A 16,326-nucleotide genomic window follows, 5' to 3' on the forward strand; every position below is an offset into this window, starting at 1 on the left:
CTATCTCATTTGTCCTTCTGTATCCCATATCTTCCACACCGTCAATTACATCCGCAGCATTATTAAATTTTAGATCCTTTCGAATGCAAATTTCATCGAAAATTAAGAGGCACTCGGTGTCAATTGGATTCATTTTTTGAAATGCATTTTTTAGTGCTTCAGGAATACATAAATTATTGCCAGGCTGGAGATTCTTTATTTCAGTCCATCGGCGTAATGAGAAAATGCTGGGAAGATTTAAATTTAAGGTTGTCCTTAAGAAAAGATATGTTGAAGTTGACCGATAATAAATGCTGTGAGCAAATAACTTTTCATCATTGTTCCAGGAAGCGTTAGTACATCTCCTAGTTTTGAGAAGCATCTTGGAAAAAACTTTATCATTTTCACTCACATCTAATTTATCAATCAACTTCGAAATGGTAAGCACTTTTATTTTGTTTTTTAGTTTCGAAACTGTCTTTTGTAGGATTATATTTTTTTTTTTAAATATTACATATTTTTTACTTTATTTTTTGGTTGATTTTTTATTGAGAAATATTTTTTTCTATAAAACTCCATATTTTTCAAATTTTTTTTGCAATTATTACAAACTGATTCTGGAGATTCAGATCTTTTTCTTTTATGTTGTGGCGATCTTAACGTAGTCAAATCTACGTCTTCTAATTCTACACATTCTTCATTTGTTACATGCACATCTGACAATCCTAAATTTATATTTGAAACAGAACCGCGCTTTAAATATTTTTTTCCAATTAAATTGGGAGAAAAGTGCGTTTCGCAGATATGTAATTGTGTAGAATTTGATACAAATTCCTCGTTTAAAACGCATTTTTTCTCCCATTCCTTAAATAAAGGCGTATCAAATTCTGGAAACTTGAATATCCTTAAGCCGGGAGTATATCGTTGTGATTTACGACAATGAGGCAATAAGCATCTATTACCTCTTTTTTTAATCTTTTCCATAGTCGCGATTGATTTTAATGAATATGTTAGAACAAACGAAATAACAAAATTATTTTGAATATTAATGGTTTCTTAATTTTCACACTATTCTACAATTTGTAATTGCTTTTATTTACACTTAGTTATATGAAAAAGTTAAAAGTTAGTTATATGAAATTTGAAAGTAAACTAACAAAAACGAGACGAAATTTGTTTAACGTTTTTTTTTGTTTTCAAAAGATTTACCGTTGTGTTTGCCGAGTGGCGGCAAACAGGACAGAATATGTTATTATAAGACAATTAAATAAGTTATTTTGTCTTTGGCGAGATGTTTCACATTTTAATTACAAATTAATTATGCTTATATATGAAATAATGGTTCTGTCTAATCATACATAGTTATGAAAATTGAGTTATATAAATATAAATATAATTTGATATCATATTTTAAAGTCACATAAAATTAAATATCTCTAATTATTAAACTATATATTATATTATATTTAACATAATATAACAATAATAATAATAAAATAAAGTAAAAAATAGTGAACTTCAAAAAGTCCACACAGGAGTTAAAATAATTTAATAGGAATATTAATTCGTAATTGCAATGCTTATTTTCATATGCAATTTTTATTAATGCCAAAAATAAATAAATACACTTGCATTGTGTTCGTTAATACAATCACATAAATATACATCTGTAAATAGTCAACGCATTGAAAAACATAAGGAGAGAGTAAAAACATTGAAAACATAAGAGCAAACTTTTTCATTCGAAAAAAGCATTTCGCAGCTCTCTTAAATTTTATGGGGACGCGCCGTGCGTCCACTACAAAATTTTGCATAGTACAAGCAAATGTATGGAAGTGAACCATCTTTATATTTATTTTGTCTTTGCTTTAAGTTCTGTTCTTACAGACTTATAACATGAAGTTCTAATGTTACTTTAGTTTGTAACATAAGCGTCTTCTATTATGATCATGACAATGTGAGAATTGCTGGTATTTACATAGCGTCATCTCTCAAGCTCTTGAGAGATTTGTGCTATGATCAGCAAAAATAGTACAGTACATCTTTTGACTGTATGTGTGTCATGAATTTTTAAGAAGATGATCACACGATAGATAGATGCGTGTATCTTCTTAAATGTTTACAGTAGCATTTATTGTTACTGTCTGTGCCAATCTGATTTCATTATATTTGATTGTTCTGCACAGTGGGGCAATTTGGTAGAGGAATATTAGCGTCAATGCTAATATGTAACTATATACTTACAGTTAGTTTATGTTAAATTCACAAATTATATTTTATTTTTATTTTTAGATTCACAAATTATATTTTATTTATATTTTTAGATTTTATTTTGATATTAAAAATTAAAAATTGTTCACTGCACTAATTTGACGCACAAATTAAAATCAAAAGCAGACTAAATGTATACAATGCAGGCAAAACAAAAAATTCTTAATACTCATATGCTTTTCTTCTTCATTCTTTTATAATTTCAACCCCGAAATTGCCTATGTCGAACACAAATGTCGAAAACAAATAAAAATATTACCTCCTCGCTTACTTTTTCAGCGCTGGCCTAATGGTGCCGCTGGGTATTTTTCATTGTTATTGCACACTTACTGTATGATTTCGTATGCAAGAGTAGGTGAAGCAATATTTCTGAAGTTAATGCATAGTCTTTGTGTTTGTATATTTTTCCTAAAATATATGACTGGCTTTGTGTGCATGCAATGCACAAGTAGTTTCAAATTATTATGAATTTGATTTTTGATGAAATTTTATTCTGGTCTCATACAAATATATGAAGTTTGCCTATTATGAGGTTAGTAAGCACCGGCAGTAGTACAGTACTACTAATATGCTCGTAGTAGGAATGATATGAAGTATATTAATAAACACCAAATTGTTTTTTAAAATATTTTATTATTAAAGTTCCAAACAGTAATTTATTATAAACATTGCACTTATTCTTAAATCTAATCTTACATAATAACTTATATAATTTACGATCTATTTACGATCTATTTACAATAATTATTACTTACAAAAATTACTATTTACAATAATTTATTTAAATTTATTTCCATGAATATATAGAAATATAGCAAAAAATATATTCTTCTTGAAATATACACATTAATGTATTTTATATATTTTTTCTATGGGAAATATCTATAGAATTATAATATCATGGATATCAGCGATATTCAACCTGTTGGAAAATCACGAAAAAGCAAATCAACATAAGAAACAGTATAAACGCATTACATATCACGGTAATATTATTTGCTGTTTACTATTCGACTCTGGAAAGTAATGCTAAAAAATCGCAAAAACAAGTGCTATTCAATGTCATTTGGGTGATGCAGAAGTATACAACGGAAATACGATTTTATATTTGTTGTTGATGTTGTTGGTTTGCTCTTTTAGTAAACATATTTTTATATACATGTGTATGAATGTATGTATGTATATACCGCAACTAACTCACTTTATTTAAAATGTATTAAATTTTAATTAAAATGTTTTAAATCAAAAGTTTTTGAATTAGAAGTGTCCAACATCACAAAATCATATAATATTAAAACTATTCAAAACAATAAAATATTAAAAATTAAATCACTCTCTGGCCCAATTTACACTATCATGAACGTAACATGAACTTGAAAATCTGTTACCGATAGATGAGACAGGGAAGAGAGTGTGTTTAAGCAACGAAATTTGAATCGTTTTTTCAGTTTGACACGCATACATATTCAATGTTATGTTTATGTTTACCTTTACATGCTGAATACTTTTAATTTCGTTTACTCCTATCAATGTAAGATATGATGCGAGCGTAGCTTATGATTAAAGGGTTCCTACTCCCTCTTATATACATTTGCAAATTTAATGCTTAAATAATTATAAATTATCACAAAACACAATTACAATGTTAAAACATATATATATTTTAATTAGTAATTTAATTAATCAAAATGAAGGAAAGGTTTTTATATTGACGCAAGGGATATATTTTAAAACAATGTAAATGTGTAAATGAATTCTGACTACGCACGGTGTTAAAATATCTCCAAAAGAAAATATAGCAAAACACAAATCAAAGGTAAACAAATATTGAACTCTTTCTCTTCAGCTAAAAATGCATACATTTTATATCAAATTTACAAGCAAAAGCAAAAATAGAGAACAAACACAAAGCGTTCCTCTTGATGGGTCTAATGTTTTTGGAGACAAATTTTTAAAAAGCTCAGTTGAGAAGTCCTCTTTTATTTAGTGTTCTTGATATTGTATACTAATGATGGCATGATCGCCTTATAATAATAAATTTAGTATTTAATATTAAATTTATTTTAATATTATTATTTTTATATTTATTATCCTGGATTTCAACAGGATTTCAAAAGATTGTCAAGCCGAAGTTACAAACTTCTCATTAAAATAAGTAGGAAGAAATCTGACATTGTTGGGCATACTAAATGAGGAGACAATAAAGTTTTCAAATAAAGCTGTAGTTTATAAACTAGTTCTAATTTAAAAGCATGACAAGTACTTCGGTTAGTGTTGGTTTGAGTTGTTAAGTATGACACGTTTATAATTCTTTAGTTTCCTGTATATACTGAATTCAAAAGGGTCGTTTTTGTGTTGTATGAGTTTTAGGAATGATAAATTCAATGTTTCTGTGTGCACTATTGAGATTCTCTAAAGTTTCTTGGAGCCTGTTTTTCTTTACGATTGCGAATACATCATCTACATATTTCATACATACTCTTGGTAAAATATCGCTTTCTTTTAAACTGGACTCTAATCTACTCACGATCAACTCGTTTAAAAAGATAAGCCTTTTGCTTGTTTAAAGAATCTGCCTCTAAAAGTAGAGTAATTTTCCCCCATTTTAATTTTGTTTAAATTCTTTTTGAGGAGTTCTTCTTAAAGGATCCTTATAGCTTCTTTTACGTTAACGCCTGATTATAACGTTTATACGTCGACTGATACAGTTTCTTCATCTCCTATAATGTTTTTCAGTTTTAGTTTTTCTGCGAACTTATTCGAGTTTTTGACCAAAAAATTGTGTGAGAAGGACCGGATACTGGTTAGTTTTTTTATCAACCACTTTGCGATATTTTGGTATGGAGATCTGTCTGTTATAATCTCTCTTGTTTCTTTTCCAGGTTTGTGAATTTTCGGTGAGGCTTTGAAGCTTGGTTCTGAGAGGGTTCCTTCATTTGCCTTTTTTCCAAAATTCTGAAATTTTAAGCATTTCTTAATGAGTTTGTTGGTTCTGTTTATCATTTCTGATGGGGATCGTTTCTGAATTCTCTGTAAGGGCTGTTATCGATTTTTTATTCGTTATCGATGCTGTTTCTAAACGTGCAAGCGAAAATAATAGCCGTGGCAAATTCTGAGTTCCTTTAGACCCTAATGACTGAATAGAATCTATGGATTATACAGACGATAAATGCGAATTGGCATATCGTTATACAGATATTCGGCGAATACTTGAAAATGTAGAAGAGGAAACAGCAAAAGCTGGACTTAAAATCAATGCACAAAAACCAAAGAACAAGTAAATGCATTTTAATAGTTTGGAAGTGTAGTAGCTTTTGATGGTAGCACTATGCAAGATCACGAAATTCGGTTGGCGCTTTTACAAAGATGAATAAAATGGAGATCTGGCTTTTACAGGTTAACTACGAAAGTTAACACTTTCAAAGCATGTGTATTATCCGTATAATAAAGGGCCTACGTTTATAAACCGGTGCCTTCGGAAAATATTACATATCTTTTAGCCAAACCGAATTTCAAATCAACAACTATGGGTCAGAAAGAATGTAAACGATATCAACATCAATGTCCACAGGAGACAGTTTGGCTGGATTGATCACACCATACGAAAGCCATCAAGTGAAGTTTGTTTTCAAGCCTTTACGTAAAATCCGCAAGGCAGTAGAGGTCATAAATATTGTAAATATTGTTGAGCTTAAACTCATTCAATTCTGCCAACAAGAAAACTTCAAAATAACGAACACATGGTTTTGCCTACATCCGAGAACACTCTACCATTAGACAACAACATGCTTAAGACAAAGATCAGAATCAAAACTACACGGAAGGCTACTACAAGGTACAATTTGGAACAACTGGAAAATCCTACATCCAACCAAAATATATCTAATGAATTTAACAGCAAACTTGCCTACATAGATCACCAAAACACAAACTACTTGGAGATTTGGAATCAAACTGCAAATATCCTTGCAAATGCACCAAACAACCTGCCTGCTAAAAAATATCAAGCTAAAGCAAAATGAATGACTGAAGAGAAGAGATGATCCTATAAGAACAAAGATTACAACAAATATAGAGATCTCCAAAGAACTCAGATCTAAAATTAGACAAGCAAAGACCAACTGGCTGGAACAAGAATATAGCGAAATAGAAAGACTCCAAAACTTACACGATGACTTCAATTTATACAAAAATATTAAATTAGCATCAGAGGTGTACCAGAAAATGAACTCAAGCTTGCTATTTAATAACAAAAATTACAAAAGGAGTTAGTCCAGATGAAATACCAACAGAAATCATCAAATTTTTGGACAACAAAAACCTAGCTGTGCTAGAAAAAATCTTCAATGGTATTTACGATAGTGGTGTATATCCTCAAGATTGGGTGAAATCCACATTCATTGCAATACCCGAATCCAAAACCGCTAGAAAATGCAGTGAATATAAACTTACCCTAAGTTTGATGAGCCATTAGCTAAAAATATTCTTGAAAATAATACACATCCAATTATTCAAGAAATGTGAGGAAATGACAGGCCATACACAGTTTGGTTTTAAAGAAGCAATGGGCACACGAGAGGCTCTCTTCAATCTCTAAGTTTTAGTACAATATTATAAAGATGTTCAGAAAGATGTCTTCATTTGCTTCATCGATTATGAAAAAGCCTTTGACCGTGAGCAACATGATAAGCTCATACAAATCTTGGAAAAAAAGGGCCTATACTATAAAGATGTAAGACTAATAAGAAATTTATACTGGAACCAAACTGCTGAGCTGAACCCGGAAGATGTTCAAAACTTTATCATTAACAGAGGTGTTCGCTAAGGATGCATCCTGTGTCCACGTTTGTTCAACATTTATTCAGAAGCAATCTTCAAGAATTCCATAAACGATATGAACAAAGGCATAAAGGTAAATGGTGTATTTATAAACAACATTCGGTACGTAGACGACACTACACTTATAGCTGATAGTATAAGTATTGAAAGATAGTGATCTTCAGTTAAAGGTAGTGATCAATTTCTTCTTGAAAAAGTTAATGAGAAGAGTAGACGTTTTGGCCTATCCATGAATATTAAAAAAACCAAGTACATGATCATCAGTAAAAACGACTACCATACAATGATGCTAAATTAAAATTGAAACTGAAGCTATTGAATGAGTAGCTTAGTTTAAATACCTTTGTTGCTGGCTAAATGAAGAGTGAACATCGGATCAAGAAATCAAATGTCATATAGAGATGGCTAGAAACTCTTTCCACAAATTGAAAAAAATTGCTGTACAACTTACGTATTCGCTACGTTATATGCTATTTCTGGTCCATTCCACTCTATGGATGGAATCTTGGATTTTAAGAATCCTAACAATGAACAAAATCGAAATGTTTGAAATGTGGTATTACAGACGTATTCTGAAGATTTCTTTAACGGACAAAGTTTCAAATGAAGAAGTTCTAACAAGATTAACAAAAGATAGAGGACCCTAAAAACCATTAAAATAAGAAAAACGAGATATTTTGGTCATATCATCCGAGGTCCAAAATATGAATTTCTGAAACTGATTGTGGAAGGCAGAATCGAAGGCAACCGCGGCATAGGAAGGAAACAAATGTCTTGGTTAAGGAACTCTCAACTGGGTTAAGAACGATTGAAGACTTGGTACATACTGCTAAAGACAGAGAAAACTTCAACAAAATTATTTCTAACATATTATAATTTATATGATTGAATAACATTCAATTTTTGAATACACAATTAAAGCTTAAGGAGAGTAGTGGGAGTAAGAAGGCAAAGATAGACGCAATTTGTAGATAGCCTATGCCCAGTTTAGAGCAGCTTGGAATCATATGAGGTCAAGCAAGGATTGATAAATAAATAATGGCTAGAATTTCCAATTCAAACAAATGATAATTTTGTTCTGCTGGTTTTGCTACTCATTTACAGTACTAGATGTAATTGCGCATCATTGGCATCCATTTGTAACAATACGGCACCATAATCGAACTTACTTGCATCAGCCTGAATCTCGGTGCATGCTTTCGAGTCATAAAACTTTAATACTGGTGAATTAGATAATCCCGTCTTTAATTGCTCAAATACTGATTTTGCTTCGTCATTCATTTTAAATTTCACGTTTTGCCCATCATATCAGCCAACGGTTTCGCAGTTAAGGCATACTTCGGAACGAATCGTTTGAAATACGACGTCAACTTCAGATAACACTGAAGTTCTGCTTTATTCCGTCGCATTGGATAATCATCTAACGACTTCATATTCTTGGCCATAAAATCCACAGTTTTTTTCATGAACTGCCATTTTGAGCATTTGATTTTAATATTAATATGATGTAGTTTATCGTCTGTTTAAATTTTTGTTTGTATTTAGATTCTTATCAGCTTACAGACCCGAAATGCGTTTAATTGTTGGCAGGGTTTGAATTGCTTGCTGAAAATTAGCAAAAGCAACCATATTTTGACTAATGCATAAATATTAACCAGTCGATTTTTGTCAAACGACTAATTGCTAACGCATTGCATATGAAAATGAAATAAAAATATGCATTAGCAACAGCAAAAAACGTAAACTGGTTTCATTTTGATTGCTTGCTAATAGTCAATTTTACATTTTTGACTATTATGCATTTGGAATATATGCAACTTGCTTGCTTATGCGTTAGCTGCTTGTGTTTTGCTATTAGCAAATGTATATGGATTTCTTCTTTTTGTTTTTGTTTTAAGGGAATGTGTACGCATTATTTCTTTGTTGGTGCATTGAATATAGTTGTGCAAAATTGTAAGTAATGTGTGTGCGTACAATTTGTATGCAATTAATATTATTTTATCTGTAAATAGATTATGCCTAAATTTATGTTTTTTTTAATTATTAAATTTATGATATATATGATATTAATTATTAATTATATATATATGTTTATATTTGTGGGAAAATTTTAAGTAATATGTAGAACATATTATATACAAAGTTGCCGTTATTCTAAAGTGTTTCATTTTAATCGGTGTATCATGGCTCCGCGACTTAATAAATTCGCAATTCTTCAACATTTTAATATAAATAGTGATAGTGATTTTATATCACTATCATATATATATATCAGTGACGATTGCTCTAAGGTGCGGAGGTGTGCGGTGAACACCCTAACATAATTTGCAAAATGTCAAATAACATAGGTATATAAATTTATTAGGTATCTTCACATCAAGAATTATTATTAATTATTACATTTCCATATACATATATATTTTTTAAAGTTTTAGCAAAAACAATTAAATATAATTGTCTATGAAAACTCAATCAATTTGCTTCTGTTAGCTGCTATCATAGAGTATATATATTCTTTGCTGCTATACTTGTTAGGTGTGCTCATATATTTGCAGCTCAAATCACAGAACATTTCTATTTTATTTCGTCTCTCCCCTTTGTGTGCAAAGAAGTTGGCAGCACATACATACGTTACATATGAACAAAATAATGTGCGTGTGCTCCCGTTCGTAATATCAGAGATAGAGATTTATATAGTGAGAATTGTATGAGAGTAATTTTCTGTTCTATTCGAATATCAACTGCATGCATACGAATCCAACATTATGATTTGCCAAAGTGGTTGCATGAGCGGCTGAAGCGTGCAGCTCATCTCACCATACATTTCTATCACATTTCGTCTCTCCCCTTTTAACAGCAGCACCCACGAATTTCTGTTCTTATGGTGCGGGGTACTTGTGCGCACATTGCAAGTGGTTTCGATTTTGTTTGATCACTGCACAAACATGTATGTTTCTAAGTACAAACTCTTTTGTTTGAAAAAAGTTGGTTTGATGTTACGAGAATTATGTGAAATGTTTTGTTTCTTCCATATTGATATAATATTAAATTTATATATAAATTATTAATTTAATTTGTTTAATATGTTATTTTGTTAATGAATTGTTAATATAATATTGCGAATATATTGTTGCCTAATATAATATGGTTATTATTAATAAAACATCTCATATATTTTAATTTAAGTGGTACATGTAAAAAAAACATTAAAGAAGAGCCGCACACCCTTCCAAATAGGGCACGCGTCGTCACTGATATATATATATATATATATATAAGTGACATTAAGCTCTCTCCCAACATCATTAAATTGAACAAAAAAGAACTTGCTGCGCTAAGCAGGTAAAACCTTTTTTTAGTCAGTAGAAGTTAAGCTTGCATCGTGCAAAGTACTAATAAAGTTTTTATATAAAAAATAAAAAAATCGTTTTTATTAAAAATTGTCACTGGCGCAGTCGGTAGGATCAGTGAAAATGATCCTTTAAGAACTTACAAACAATTAAATATAAAAAAAAAATTCTTCTTGTAAAATAAGAAAAAACAAACAAACGAAATTTTGCAAATGTTCGTGATATTTTAAGTGCCGTAGACACAAAAAAAAAACAAAAAAAATTAATTTAAAATTTTAATTAAAATTTAATTTAATTTAATAATTAAAATTTAAATATTGTAATTTGAATTATAATTGAATTCAATTCGATTCTCCAAACAAACAAAACTGTAACTTATAAAAAAGTTTCTTTTTTTTTAAATAAAAAACAAACTGAAATTTTGCAAATGTTCGTGATATTTTAAGTGCTGTGGACACAAAACAAATACAAAAACAAAAACTATCAAAAAAAAAAAAAATATTTAATGCAACAGTTAAACCTTGAAACGAAGTAACAGGAATTTAACTTTAACTGTAGAAGCTGATCAAGAACCTAGTAAAGAGAAAAAATTATATTCAGAGAAGTAGAATATTAAACCTTTTTTTTTAAAAAAAAAAAAATAATAACAATTTTTAAAAACGAACTTTGCGTTTCTAATTGTGAAGCTTTAAAGTTTTAAATTTAAACTTGAAATTTATTAAAATAAAACAAAACAGCAGTAAAGACTTAGAATAACAATTTTTAAAACGAACTTTGCGTTTCTAATTGTGAAGCTTTAAAGTTTTAAATTTAAACTTGAAATTTATTAAAATAAAACAAAACAGCAGTAAAGACTTAGAATAACAATTTTTAAAACGAACTTTGCGTTTCTAATTGTGAAGCTTTAAAGTTTTAAATTTAAACTTGAAATTTATTAAAATAAAACAAAACAGCAGTAAAGACTTAGAATAACAATTTTTTTTTCCTACATGTTTAAAAGTAATTAAGAAAAATTACACAAATCAAGCACAATTAATTAGTTATTATCTTTAATCAATTCTGTTTTTAATATTAATAACTGTTTTAAAAATATGGTTTATTATTATATAAATTGATGAATCCGACGAAAAGATTATAAAATAAAAAAAAAATCAAATCAAAATTTTTTAATCTCAAAAATTAATCAAAGTTAGTCAACGTGTCGTATATCAGCAGCAACAGTAAAAGAATAAAAAATTATTCTTATAAATAAAAAAAGGAAATACAAAAAAAAATAAGATAAATCAAAAGTACAAAATATTCCTAATTTTTGTGCAATTACGGCAGAGTTCGCTACCAAAATTTTCCACAAAACGTATACAACAATTTTTAGAGGATCTAACATTGTCACCATCTAAAATCAGTTGTCCAAAATGACCGAAGAAAAAACGAGTGTTAACACCATGATTGAAGGAAGAGAAAGAAGAGATAGAACGGTGGCAGGTGTAAAACTGATCGCTCCATTTGATGGCGACAATAAATACCTGGCACTGTATATCGATAGCATCAACGCAATCATACCAGAGTCTTCATCTCTTACGGGCCAAGAAAAACCATTTTACTTTCAGTGCGTAATTAGCACTCTTCGCGGAGAAGCCCTGAACTTAGTAAGAAGAGAGCAACCAACTTGTTGGGAGGAGTTGAAGGCACATTTGATTGATGAGTTTACGGATTCCAGTCCACTCACAACGCAACTACTATTAGTAAGTAATATCAAATTTAAAGGTAAAGTTAGAGAATTTTGCGAAGAAATTAATTCCGAAATATGTAAAGTTAGGGATAATATTAAATTAAAAGAAACCAACATAACAAATATTAACTTCTTGCTCAATGAACTAAAAATGTTAAGTGTAAAAACACTGAAAAAGGGACTACCCTACCACTTAACGGCTCTAATTAATGCGAACATGGCAGCAGACGTTAACTCTGCTATAAAAATTTTAAAGGAGAATGATGAATATAACAATATTGTAGTTGGGAAAAATATTCATCATAACCAACAATCAGGTTCTCAACTCAATAACGTTAGAAACTCGCATCAAAATGCATGCAGTATTGATCATTATGGTAATAGTTCCTATAATATACCATATAAGAACCCTAATAAATATCACGGTTCGCGAAACCAAAACTTTAATAGAGCTCCGGAGGCTGATAACGAAAATTTTCGGTTAGAAGCCCCGGACTCTTACCAAAAATAAAATTAAAATTACAAAATCAAACCTTTGAATTTCTTATTGATACAGGTTCATCAGTAAGCCTTGTTCAACCCAATATCTTAAAATCTCCAATATTAAAAGTAAAACCAATAACAGTAGCAACAATAACAGGGCAAATTACATTAAACAATATTCAAGAGGTTTATAATGATAAAGGAAAAAATTATTTGAAATTTTATGTGTGTGACCTCTCTAAAAATTACGATGGTCTTCTAGGTTTCGATGTACTTCAACAGCTTCAAGCGAAAATTGACGTTGTTCATAAAAATGTTATATTAAACAATATTACTTATAAATTTAAAAATAATTTCGATAATGAAATTAAAGAACTTCACTTCAATAGCAATGCTTATGAACCGAAATTTAGACTAAATCATTTAAATGATGAAGAATTAAGCGAAATAAATAAGATATTAAATAAGTTTGAAAATTTATGGTATAAAGTAGGCGATAAATTAACATTTACTAATAAAATCAAACATCGAATCAACACAACTCATGATGATCCTATATATGTTAAGTCCTACAGATACCCTAAAGTCCACAAATCAGAAGTCGATACACAAATAAAAGAAATGTTAGATCAGGGGATTATTTGTCACAGTAAATCGCCTTATTCTGCACCAATTTGGGTGGTGCCTAAGAAGTTAGATGCTTCAAAAATTCAGAAATGGCGAATCGTAATCGATTACCGTAAATTGAATGATATAACTATTAGTGATAAATATCCGATACCCTTAATGGATGAAATACTTGACAAACTTGGCAGGTGTTTATATTTTAGTACAATTGATCTTACAAAAGGATTCCATCAGACAGAAATGGATTCAAAGGATAGAATGAAAACAGCCTTTTCAACTAGAAATGGTCATTTTGAATTTTTGCGTATGCCATTTGGGCTAAAAAACGCTCCGTCCACGTTTCAAAGATTGATGAATACAATCTTGGATGGATTAATTGGGAAGGAATGTTTAGTATATTTAGATGACATAATTGTTTTCAGTACTTCACTCCAGGAGCACATTGAAGCTCTCGATAGAGTCTTTAGCAGATTAAGTGAAGCTAATTTAAAAATCCAATTGGATAAAAGCGAGTTTCTTAAGAAAGAAACCGAATTCTTAGGGCATATTGTAACTCCAGAGGGAATCAGGCCAAATCCAAATAAAATCGAAGCTATTTTAAAATATCCACTACCGAAAAATGAAAAAGAAATTAAACAATTCTTGGGACTAGCAGGGTTCTATAGAAAATTTATAAAAGATTTTTCTAAGATAACAAAACCCCTAACTCATTGCTTAAAAAAAGGCAACAAAGTCAATATAACTGATAGGGAATATAACAAAGCGTTTGATACAATCAAAATCTTAATAACAAAAGACCCTGTTTTGGTCTACCCAGATTATAAAAAAGATTTTACACTTACAACAGATGCTTCAAATACTGCACTGGGTGCAGTTTTAAGTCAACAAGGTCGGCCAGTTTGCTTTGCTAGTCGCACCCTGAATGAGCATGAATCACACTATTCTACCACAGAAAAAGAACTGCTCGCTGTTGTTTGGGCCACAAAGTACTTTCGTCCATACCTCTTTGGCAGGAAGTTTGTTGTAAATAGTGATCATCGCCCACTTCAGTGGCTTCACAACTTAAAAGAACCCAACTCTAAACTGCAAAGGTGGAAATGGAAACTAAATGAATATGATTTCACTGTGAAGTATATTCCAGGGAGAGAAAATCATGTGGCAGATTCTCTGTCACGTATTCAAATTGAAGAATGTAATTTTGATGAAATTCCATCTGATATTGCTACCATTCATTCTACATCAGATAGTCAAAACTTTATCCCAATTGCGGAAAGACCACTCAATGTCTTTAAAAGACAGTTGAGATTAATAAGATCTAATGAAAATAGTACACATGTAGAGCATATATTCAAAAATTGTGTTACCACAATTAAATATATAGAATTAAATACTGAACAAACAAAAGACATTATAAAGTCATTTTTACTAACTAATACCATGGCTATTTTTATGCCAAATAATGAAGACTTTTTAAGATTTCAAAATATTTTCAAAACCTTGGTTTGCAATAGACGTCATAAGATTCTGAGAGCAAGTAAGGAACTGGAAAATATCCTTAATTACACCGACTTTAAAACTAAAATTCTTGAAATCCACTTAGAAGGACTTCATCAAGGAATTGAAAAAATTATATATCAATTCAAGAAAAGATATTATTTTCCTAACTATTTTAAAGAAATTACTAAAATCATCAATGAATGTGATTTGTGCAATCGATGCAAATATGACCACGTTGCAAACAAAATGCCATTTAAAATCACTCCTCCAGTTTACGAAATTAGAGAAAAATATGTGATAGATTTCTGGGAATGGGAAAAAAAACATTTTCTAACATGTACAGATTTGTACTCAAAATTCAGTACAATTGAAGAAGTACAAGCATTAAATTGGCTAGAAACAAAGAGAGCTCTTATTAAAATATTTAACACAATGGGACCTCCTAAAGTATTGAAAATTGACCAAGATCAAGGCATTAATAACGTCAATATCAAAGAATGGTGTAATGAATTAAATATTAAAATAGAAGTTTGTACTGGAAAAACCGGTATAGCAGACATTGAACGTTTCCATAAAACCTTGAATGAAAAACTTAGAATAATTAACACCTCAGATGACAGCGAACTAAAATATGTTCAATTCGAACAATCCGTTTTCACATATAATCACACCATAATACATTCTACTACTGGTCAAACTCCATATAACATATTTTTTAACCGATTACCTCCAGAATTTGACTCACAACTCATTAAAGAAAATAGAATTAACAATTTAAATAAAACACGAAAAGAAAATTCGATAAATATTGGTTTAATCAACGCTGAAAATGTGAGAAAACGTCTTGATAAAACAAAAAATCCATTTAAGCAAGTAGCATTAGTTCGAGCCGATAGTGACAATGAACACTTTTTAGTTAAATTCAAAAACAAGAATATAAGAAAATATAAAAGTCAATTTAAACGAAAAAAAAAATTTTAAAATAGTCACAAATGAAATTGTATTGTATAAATTTATATCGATTAAAACGAATACTGTTATTATAATCATCTCTTATAAAATATATTTGTAAACTATTAAAATGGATTAAAAAAAATTAAAATAGATTATATTAATATAATTAACGTATATTTTAAAAAAAAAAAAGAAGAAAATTTGAAGAAATTAATGTCATAAATGAAATTGTATTTTTTTTATTATTTTTATATATTGTATTGTATAAATTTATATCAATTAAAACAGATATTATTATTACAACTATCCTTTATAAAATATAATATAAAATATTATAAAATATATGAAATATTATGTGTATTTAACGCAATAGGAATATTGCTTATTTTTAAGGTGGGAGGAGTGACATTAAGCTCTCTCCCAACATCATTAAATTGAACAAAAAAGAACTTGCTGCGCTAAGCAGGTAAAACCTTTTTTTTAGTCAGTAGAAGTTAAGCTTGCATCGTGCAAAGTACTAATAAAGTTTTTATATAAAAAATAAAAAAATCGTTTTTATTAAAAATTGTCACTTATATATATATATATACATATATA

This window comes from Teleopsis dalmanni, chromosome 1, assembly GCF_002237135.1.
Source record: "Teleopsis dalmanni isolate 2A chromosome 1, ASM223713v2, whole genome shotgun sequence".
Lineage (NCBI taxonomy): Eukaryota > Metazoa > Arthropoda > Insecta > Diptera > Diopsidae > Teleopsis > Teleopsis dalmanni.